Source organism: Rosa chinensis, chromosome 4, assembly GCF_002994745.2.
Source record: "Rosa chinensis cultivar Old Blush chromosome 4, RchiOBHm-V2, whole genome shotgun sequence".
NCBI classification, from domain to species: Eukaryota; Viridiplantae; Streptophyta; class Magnoliopsida; order Rosales; family Rosaceae; genus Rosa; species Rosa chinensis.
The window spans coordinates 3,017,980-3,028,497 of record NC_037091.1 but is presented as its reverse complement, the minus strand read 5'-3'; the positions used below and the strand labels follow the sequence as shown (position 1 = coordinate 3,028,497).

The following is a 10,518-nucleotide window of genomic DNA, read 5'->3' as shown; positions in this document are numbered from 1 at the left end:
ATTTACTATATACCAAAGATGAGTTCACTGTTCAAGCGCGTACTGTTCACTAACAGTATATTCACGGTACTGCCCTCCATTTTCTGTAGACTGTTCACCGGGGGTACTGTTCATAGGACAGTGGAGTGACGGTTTTGCCCTCCTGTGATTTTATTTTTCGGCTGGGTTACTGTTCCTAGGCGCTGATGGAGAATTAGTGTCCTTGCTACTTCGCTGATCAGAGGAATTCAAGACGGCTTTAGCACCGCCCTTAAACAAAGACTCTGAGTGTGAAGGTTGGTTTTTTATAGCTTTGGTTATCAATTCGAGTCTTTTATGTTGGATATAACTTTGGGTTTCAGCTGATTGAATTAAATTTTTGTCCTTGGAGTAAGGATTGGGACACTGATGAAGTTATTTGCTTTGTTTTCGCACTAAACCATTAGATTTGATTCTGAATGTTGGGTCTCTGCAATCTACTTATGAATGATTGTATTCTACCATTTGCTTTGTGAACTAATGATTTAGTGTTTGGACGGACCAATCATCAAGAAGAAAACTTCAAGTGGGTTCCATCATTCTTTTTGTCCAGAAAGATATTCATTGGAGGCCTGGCAAAGGACACCACCTTGGGTGAGATTTTTTTATTTTTTTCTATGGTATGGATTAACTTCCGACTATTAATTTAGTGTGATAATATATATAGGTCTATTATTGATTAGGGTTGATAGTTTTGATGGGTTTTCTTCAATTTGTTCGTAGTTTTCCACTGTGTTTGTTGTATTATCTGGTGATTTACATTATTTGTTGTATATTCTGATACATGCACGCATTCATTTTCCAAGATAAACTTATTTTTGTTTCAAGGAAGAACTCATTTTTTGTTGTTGTTATCATCTTAGTGGGCATTGATGGCTGATTTGGAAATTCTGGGATTATGAAGGAAACTGGGTTGAACAAATGGTACCTATCTTTTCAGTCCTATTCTTATTTCTTACTGACCTGTGAAACAAAAAGTGATGTATTACTACCCATGTACAGTTTTTGAGTTTTTTTTTTTAATTGATGTGAGGTAAAAGTTGTATTCATCATGTCCCATGTAGTTTTTCCATCCATCTCCCCTGTTTCTTCATGATGCAATTTTGAATTATCTGTACTATTTCCATCACAGTGCGAGGTCCAGATTGTGCAATGTGTTTGGTTCTAAAGCCTGTAGAGAGAAAATGCGGAGGGACAGACTGAATGACAAGTATGCTCCAGTTTCATCTTTAATGTTCATGCTCTCTCTTTGTTCGGAACATTTTATCTAAATAGCAAGGATTCTTTAGCTTTCATGAAAATGTTCATCTCTTTTTGATTTGTATACAAGGTTCTACGCCAAAGTTGAGTTATTTTGTAGTTCAAGTGAGCGAATATTGAGGATGCCAATATAGTTCTATTATTTCATAGGATTTTCAAAGCCTTGGAGAACCTATTAACATTACAATTTTAATGACAAGTTAACAAATTAAAAGATGACAATATAAACAGTGGCCAAAACTTAGCTTTGCGACATATGCAGCATGCAACATGATCATTTAGTTTGTTAAGTTTGCCAAAACAAAGCCAGCTATTAACTGATTTTAAGAAACAGGGTTTTCTTTTGTTTGTTTTCGGTTGTGTATAGTTTTGTGGAATTTGTACTTAATTTCTTAAAATATTCTTCATGGTCTTTGATTGTGGATATGTTTATCAAGCATTAATAGCGGTTTCTTACATGTTTGGTTTATGGATTTGTTTTTGAAATTTCAATAGTTTTCAATAGTAAAGTCAGTTAAAATATTGTACTATGTATTTCTGGTTTATCAGTTTGTTCCCTTTACTATCTTCGTTTATTTCATTCGAGTAATTTCTGGGTATGTATTGCTGTTTCAATGCATTCAAACTGTGACTCTTTGTTCCCTTTTGCCGAAATTTACTGATCCTCTCTTTGAAAATGGGTTGATCTCAAATTGGGTTTCTGTGGCTTGCACTTTTTCATTGATATTGATGTAAAGGTTTGTAATTTCTTGCAGAAAGTCACAGACCCATGTTTAGTTTTTGACTTGGAATCAGTTTGTATAGTATCTGAAACAGCTAAACATAAAATCTATACAAACTGATTGCATTGAAACAAAGAGTATAGCTGTTTCAAATACTATAGAAACTAATAGATTTGATAGATTTTATGTTTAGCTGTTTCAAACTGTTTAGGGTTTAGGACTTTGGAATGAGTTTGTATAGATTTGATCTGTTTGCTTTGTTGTTTTTCAAAATAAATACAACATCCAACATGTTTTATGTACATCTCAGAAATGGAAATCATATGAAAATACGGTTACGATTCAATGAAATAAAGATTTTGATTCTAAGTGTGACCCTTGCATCTTTGAACAAATGATGGTACAAGTATGGGAAGACCAAGTCTGTCTTCTTCTAATCTCCTATCTTTCTTTGATTTTCTTCTCTCATTTTTTATGATTATTACGATGTTCCAATTTTTTAGATGTTCTTCCGAATATTGTTATTGAAAGTTGGCCTAAGTTTGGATTAAATTTTCTTTAGCAAGATCCAGAAAATAATAGCTATATAAAAGATGAATATGTGCAATGTGTTATGTGTAAAGATATGGATGTTAGTAATGGAGACCGAAATTGAAAACAAGAACTTTCGTGTGTACTAATCTGTAGGTGATCAGAATTAGGATTTTGTAAAGTAAATACTTGGTTTCACTCTGTGGTGATGTTTGCTTGATACTTAACTAATTTGCAGAGAACATTTGTGGGGGTGGACTTCTTTAGCGTATTTCAAAAGGTTTGTCTTCAAACAAAGGATCAGTGTGTATCTAATATTGTAGAGTTCTCTGATGCAGTAGGTGAGCTGAAAGTAGAGGTATGACTTTGCTCTCCCCAACTGCTTAATACTTTTCATTTGGGTTTTATAAAAAATTTGGTAGTTTGTTCTTCTCCTTTATATTCGAATCTTTTGTTTTTGCTTCTTTCTTTAACTTCCTGCAGTCTTATGTGTTTTGTGATGTCTGTATTGATGGTTATTATTTGTTGGACAGAAAAAGAGGGTTTCTCTACTAATGGCGGCTGCAACCTTTCAAGTGGCTACAGTTGGTTCTCTCATTGATCTGGCCACTACCCAAGGTATCTACCTGTTATTAGGTTTTTTCTGTGCATTTCTTTGTTTCACAGTAATTGCAAGTTACTTTAGATTGAACTATATTGTTATCTTTGAGTAACAAATCATGCAATTATGGAACTGAGTTCTCAATCTTGCTACTTTTCATTTTGATTTTCATATCACTGCTCAAATTCCTCAATTTTTTTATTTATCTTGCTTGCTTCCTGGGTTCATAAAGTAATTGCTCCTGTTTGGTTTTGGTTTTGGTTTGTGGGAGCTGTGATATTTTGCTATTGCATACAAGTCATCAATGAATGAATCAAAAGTTAAGTAAGGCTCTTACAGTGATTAATTCCTACCTCTAAAAAATTGATGCTGATGTTGTGAAATTAAGTAAAAGAAAGAAGTACTAGATATAAAAAGACTACATGCTCTGATTGAGAAATTGAATATGTAGAGGAAGCCAAGACTGTAACTTTCTTTCTATTTATTGCAGGAACAGTGTAGAGAGCTAGAGAATTAGTTCAGTGGGGGATTTTCAGATTGTGAGCACATGCAGATGACGTTAGCCAAGGAATTTCAGCACATGGAGTCTTAAGTATGCAAAGGTTTAGAGAATTGATTACTGTAACTTTGGTGATTGTTATCTCCCTGTCTATGAATGTTGGATTGTGTTAGTTATGACGTCAATATGTTCAACTTCACAACTTATTGTTCTCTCCCCCTGATTTGGTTCTCTGCAAATTTTTATATCAGAGTTTTTTGTACTTCATATTTTTTATTGCTTCTGGACTTTAGGTGATATTGTTTTCTGATTTGTTTTAGATTGGTTTGATTGTTTTGTTTCTTAATAGGGATAGGTACTTCCATGTAAATTTTCGGAATAATGTATCTTGGCTTCTACACCATCTTTTTTCCTTTTCTTTTTGTTTTTGGGGTTCCTATTTCATTATACACTTGAATTCAGAAATATGTATAAGAAAATTCAGACAAGATATTATAATGTTGGATTAGAACACCGCAACAAGCAAACAAACCCGCAGCAGAGCGCGGGCTATTCTGCTAGTGCTTATAATTTATTACAATAAAAAGATGTTGACAGCGTTTTTTGTATCATAGTTCTCCACTAGATCTCAATACGGTGAGTTAAATTCATCATCAGTATCTCACCTTTTTCGTCCCAGTTAATTTAATACCTGATTATTAAAAATGATCAATGTGATACTTGAATTTAAAATTTTGCATCAGCGTAATACTTCCGTCCGTCATCCGTTAATGTTCCTGTTAAAAAATTTAAAAAAAAAATATCACGTGTCATACATGTGACTATATTTTCACGGGCAAAATCATTTCTACTAATTTATTAAAAAAGAAAAAAAAAAGTACTTGGCTTCCTCAACTTTGTTTTTTTAATCAAACCTAAAAGGGTGGTAATATCATTCATATCTCAAGTTAGAATGGTCATCACATACCCTTCTGCTGTCATCTACAGACAAACAAGAAGATGTGTTAGTACATACAGTTATACATAGACCTAGATCCACTCATTAGACTTCAAATACATCAAAATAGCCGAATTTACTAGCATAATGCAAGCTTAAAACAAAAACTCAGCCCAATTTACTCAAGCCCAACAAAGAGGCCCAGTTCACCAAGCCCAAAGTGAGGGCAGCAAAGAGCCCAGCACCATCTTCTCATCAAGAAACCTTGCCATTGCCACCACCGGCAGCCACCATCATCCACCCGACCCACCGATCATTGATCTGCCTGCAACTAGCACGCCTGCCACCGACAACCACACCAAGGTAGAAACGCCTCGAAATCTAGATGACGCCAAGGGCATCTCAGAAGTCATGTATCTCTTTGTCACGCCCCGAATTTCGAATAAAGATATTCAAATCTAAAACGTGATAACATAACCAACTTCCCAAAATTGCATAGAAACTTTTCCAATTTAAGCTAAGCAATAACAATAAACCAAAAGCATAATGTCAACAAAGACTCAATAAAGGTCCTCGAGTCGAATATTACATCATCAAGTGTTTATAAAACTCAAATGAAGAAAATACAAATGTAAACGCTCACTAGGAGAATACTACATACAGCAGTAATAACAAAATATGTTATGGACCTAAATTGCTGCAACTACGCCTCGAATTCAGCCCTGGTGGTCTTGACCTGCAGGAACAACAGCTACACCATGAAATAGTGCACCTGCTTGCAACCAACAAACCCGGTAAGCTTTTTAAGCTCGTACTAGTAAACTCAAATAAAAAGACATGAATCCCACATGCTTAATAATTTCACCAAATCATGAATGAATCAAGGCATATAAATCAACACCACAAATCAATAATGATTCAAGTCCCTCATGGACAACCAATGAAACACTCGAAACACTTTTTTACAAACATGTAATCAAGAGCACGATAACACAAAGTTATCCCCCAAGCAGTACAATGTACTCACTAACACGATAACGCTATGTTATCCCCCAAGTAGTACATTGGTAGACAGACTATAGCTCTAACTGAATTGTAACCTATCACCTCGGCCAAAGTTCAAGAAAACAATTTAATTGCCTCGATCATCAATGTGATAAAAGGTCCTTAGACCGAACATTTGACAGTCCACTTGACTCAAATACTTTCCTCAAGCAAAACACACTTTTATACAATAATCAACACATCATGATAATTGTATGAGAGAATTGCTTGAAATAACAATTCAATCAACTCTCAATCATTACTTCACCCAATGTCACACCATCCAATATATATATTCCACGTACATATACACACACACACACACACACACACACACACACACACACACACACACACGTAGTCATTCACTTAGGAATGACCACTAATACCAACTATAGTTCGTACGTATTAAAACCGAGAAATTCATTTTTATACTTAAACTCATTTTCTCACCTGTGAACCGTAGTCCAATTAACCGTAGTCGAACAAGTTCATATTATTTAATACAAATATTTATTTTTAATAACACAGTTTTCTTAATTAGCAAATAATTGCAAAATAAAGTAATTCGGTTCGTAAATGAACCATGTGAGATTTACTCACCTCAAAATCCTGCTACGTCTTCTCTTACAGCAGAGATATGATATCGACTACTCTCCGTCAATCATCTAAGGAATGTACGTCACAACTTAGTACACGAATAAAAAAAGATTAAGTTTTGAGCCCCCGTTTGCACTAAAATCCTGAAAGTAATGCCAAACGAGGCTAAACTTCATCCAACACCATCTGAGGTCTCCAGGCTACCTATACAATCAATATAACAAAACTACAAGTCGATTGGATGGCCGGATCCTCACGGATAGTAAACCGAAACGAATCGAACACCTTAAAACCCTAAAAATCATAACTTGCTCATACGATTTTTAAAAATTATGTATTGTACATTGACACCACCGCCACAGATGGCGTAGCCGCCGCCGTCAAACTTAAAATTTGGCCACAATTCCAAACCAAAAAATTTCTTCACAACATGTATAACAACTTTCCCAACTATCACAAAGTCTGAATCAAAGCCATATGGCTGAAGTTTACCTTAAAAGCTAGGAGATCAAGTGAAACTCTAGAATTTCAATTCCAAAATTCAACCTCCACACTTTGAATCGATGCAAGCCACTGTGGGAAAAAGCATGTATGTCCTCTGGGCTCCAAAAGCCCTCAAGAATCACCGGCTATGGTGGCCGGAATCTCTAGTTCCGAAGAAGGCAATTTGCAGCGCCACGCGGTCTATTCCAGCTGATGTAGCTCCTTCCAAAGCTCGAATCTTGCTTCAATCATTTACAAACCTCTAAAAGAGGGTGAGACGAAGAGAATCCAAGTTGTTTGACGTCTTATGGTGGCCGGAGGAAGGAGAAATTGCCTTAAAACGAGGAAGAGGAAAAACCAGGCTTGGGAAGCGAGAGAGAGAGAGAGAGAGAGAGAGAGAGAGAGAGAGAGAGAGAGAGAGAGAGAACAGGGGTTGAATTCCAGTTCTTTGTTTGCAATTTTCAGACTTTTTTGGCTTTATACTAAAAACAAAACTTTTTTAGTTGATCGTAACTTCTTCATACGAACTCCGATTTTCACGTTCCATATGTCCACAAACTCGTATCAACACACTCTACAACTTTCGTGAAGGAAATTTTTACAAAATCAAAACGTACTAAAAGTCAATAATTGAATCATGTTGATACCCAAATTTCCACAAGTTCGAATTTAAGTGACAGGCAAAGGGAACGAGTCATCGACCTCATAACCTAATTGGGCCTTCAAGCAAGCCCATTTCGCGGCGAAGGGAAATTCTCTATTTAAACAAGTGATACGAGATGCCTAAATATTCAAACAATTGACAGGGATTTCCAAATGGACCGACACGCTTATTTACTACGCGATACGCGTAGGCCCAAGCTACGTTTGGGGCTTATACGGCGGGATGTGGTGTGGAAGGTAACGGATCGTGCGAGGCCCATTGTTATGACGAGGCCCGTCGGCAATTTTGGACTTGGGAACCAAAATTCATGCTTCGAGGGCCAATATCTTAACATGGGCTAGTAGAGAGATGAAAGCAAGCTCAAACAAGACTTAGAGCCCACTAGAGTCATTCCCCTACCCAAAGTCCACTACACTAGAACCCGTAGCCCAAAAAGACGTTGGAGTCGTCTTCCCCAAATCAGGAACGTTGTTCCATCAAGTTGTTGCTGGGATTACTACTCCATCCTTTTCTGGTAAGAACCCAAAGTCTATGCAAAACTTCCCAACTCTCATCCTCCGAAATCCTGCCTCAATTTCCAATAATCCTTAGGTATTTGTGATCACAATTTACGATAGCACAAAACAAGGGATTATGATTTCTTAAAAATCACGGCAGCACGAAATCTGGGATCCCCATCGCCGTCCCATACCCGCGCCACCAGTCTTTACCCACATGGCCAAAGCAAGCCTTCATTCTTTTGATTTCATGGGGAAAACAAAAGCTGAAGGTTTTAGATTGATCCCATCAAAACTAAGGATACCCTTTCAAAGCCTCTGGTTCTTGGCAGAAATCCTCCCCGTCTATAAAGGGCGAGTTCGTTACCGTAGGAAACCAAGCCACAATAGCCCAGAAACATCAAGCAAGAGATCAAGCTTTATCTCTGAATCCCTAGCCTTAAATTCTTCCCAACCAACCTTAACCCAAAATCCATAAATCATGTTACTGCTGGAATTCTCCCTCTCTGCTAAACTCTCATGCATCTAGCTCCCACACCATGCCCGCCTATAAGTCCTGTTCTTACGAAGTCAAGCCAAGTAGCTGCTGTTATCATCGGGTCAAGTAGCTGCTGTTATCATCAAGCCAAGTAGCTGCCGTTATCGTCAAGCTAAATAGCTGCTGTTACATCTAGCAGGTCACAACGAAGTTGTTCTTGGGTCAACCTTTGAACGATTTTGGGCCTAGTCTCGCACAACTAAGAGGGTCTTGCTGCAAAGAGTCAAAGTCACAAAGTCACCCTCACATTTTTGGCGACTCCGCTGGGGACTAGGCTGTGACCTGTGAGATGGCTCCACCGCGAAGAAAGAGGAATAACAGCAGTATGCCTTCCCAAGAGGAGGAAGAACACGTCGATTCTATTTCCAGGCAGGAAGAGCAACAAGATCAGGAAGAAAGGCAAGAGGAGGAGGAAGTCACTCTTGCAGACTTGGCACACATTCTCAGCACTTTTGGTAGGACTCAAAAGGAGATGGTTGACACCATGAAACAGTTGGTCAACTCAATCTCAGCAACAAAGCAGCTTGACCAACCAAATGATGGAGAGCAACCACAGAAAGTTTCCCATGAGGACTCTGCTGCAAAAGCATCAGACAATCAGAAGGCACCTTCTTTTGTCACCCAAGACGATGTTGTTGCCATGCTAGAAAAAGAATTGCGCCGTGGTTCTGAAGACTGGAAGTATGCTCCTCAACCCCCTTATCCTTCAAGCATAATGCATTTTTCTTATCCCAAAAATTATGAAACACCCACTTTTACTCTGTACATACATGTACATTTGCAAGCATAATTAGCTATAATGAGCCACGCTCATTGTACCGCCAAAGGTACTAATTCCAACTAAAGGAATGACATGTAGACGCACCGCCAGGAGGGCTACAACCTCAGCGTTGGACCATCCCCAGATCGCCGGCGACGCGCCGCCACGCGCCACGCCAAGATAGCGTCAGAAGCTTCTGAAACTGAGAACTGAAGCATATCAGTCCCACATCGAAAACAAAGACAAGATCAGTCTCTTCCTCACCTATAAAAGGTTCTCTCCTCTCTCCTCATTAATGACGCATTCAATACTTACCTACTGTTACTTTGTCAACATAAATACATCGACTAACTTAGGCATCGGAGAGTTGAAGACCGCCCAACGCGGTCTCCCTCTGACGCCCATTGTATTTTACTTGACAGGTAACGGGAACTACAATAACAACACAAGTATCGATCCGCCCATCGGATCAGCGTTAACTAAGGTCCAGCTACCGCTAGACTTTTAGACATTAACATTGGCGCCGTCTGTGGGAATCTTTGAACAAAAGGTCATCCCGCTACAATCACCATGACTAGCGATAGCGGGGGAAACGCTGAGGAGCAGGCAAGGTTCCCCGCCGTTCCCCAACCCTCCGACCCCGCGATCGGCGTTAACCGCGCACTATTCACAACCCCAGCCAACCCCGGCGGCGAGGCAAATCCAGGCAGCAGCCACCCGTCAGGCAGGGATCTCGTCACCATGTACGAGATAGCACTGGCGGATCTTCATAGGGCAAACAGGGAGCGTGAGGAGGAGCGCAAAGAGAAGGCTGAGGCCCAGGCACAGATGGCTGCGCTCATGGCACGTTTCGAGGAACTAAAAAACACTTTGGCTGCCACCAACCGCCCGGCACAAAGCGAGCAGTCACGCAGCACCAGGCGTAGTCGACCCAGCACCGACACGATGGCGCCAGGGCCGGTCTTACAAATGCATGTACCGCTTAGCCCACCAGGGTTGTCAGGAATGGGGCCGCCGCCCATACCCCAACTAGTGTTAGAGCAGGTGGCGGAATCACTTCCGCACGACAACCGCTCGAATGCCAGGGCAAGGACTGAGGATGATCCGCCCATACCTAGGCGAAGGCCAACTCGGCAGGCCAGTCAGTCCGATTCCGCCGGTGATGCAACCGCCCAGCTATTGGATAGGATGCACCAACTGGAACAGAGGTTGATCAGGGCGGAAACAGGCGTCCCGGCGTCAGCTCGGAACCCGCTATTCACTTCCAGACCCGGCCCCTTTTCCGCCGCGATCCTGCAGGCTGTTAGACCGGCATATGCAAAAACCCCAAAGATGCCACCTTACGGCGGAATGACCGATCCCTT

At 39.8% G+C, this 10,518-nt stretch overlaps 1 long non-coding RNA gene across 1 annotated transcript; it reads left to right on the top strand.

The window, feature by feature from the left end:
- The first annotated feature begins 179 nt into the window (after positions 1 to 179).
- Positions 180 to 4,033, top strand: LOC112200128. The gene is made up of 7 exons (XR_002936162.2): positions 180 to 275; positions 508 to 612; positions 882 to 942; positions 1,151 to 1,228; positions 2,770 to 2,889; positions 3,065 to 3,149; positions 3,623 to 4,033. It is a non-coding gene; the product is annotated as an uncharacterized LOC112200128 (long non-coding RNA).
- Positions 4,034 to 10,518: the final 6,485 nt, after the last annotated feature.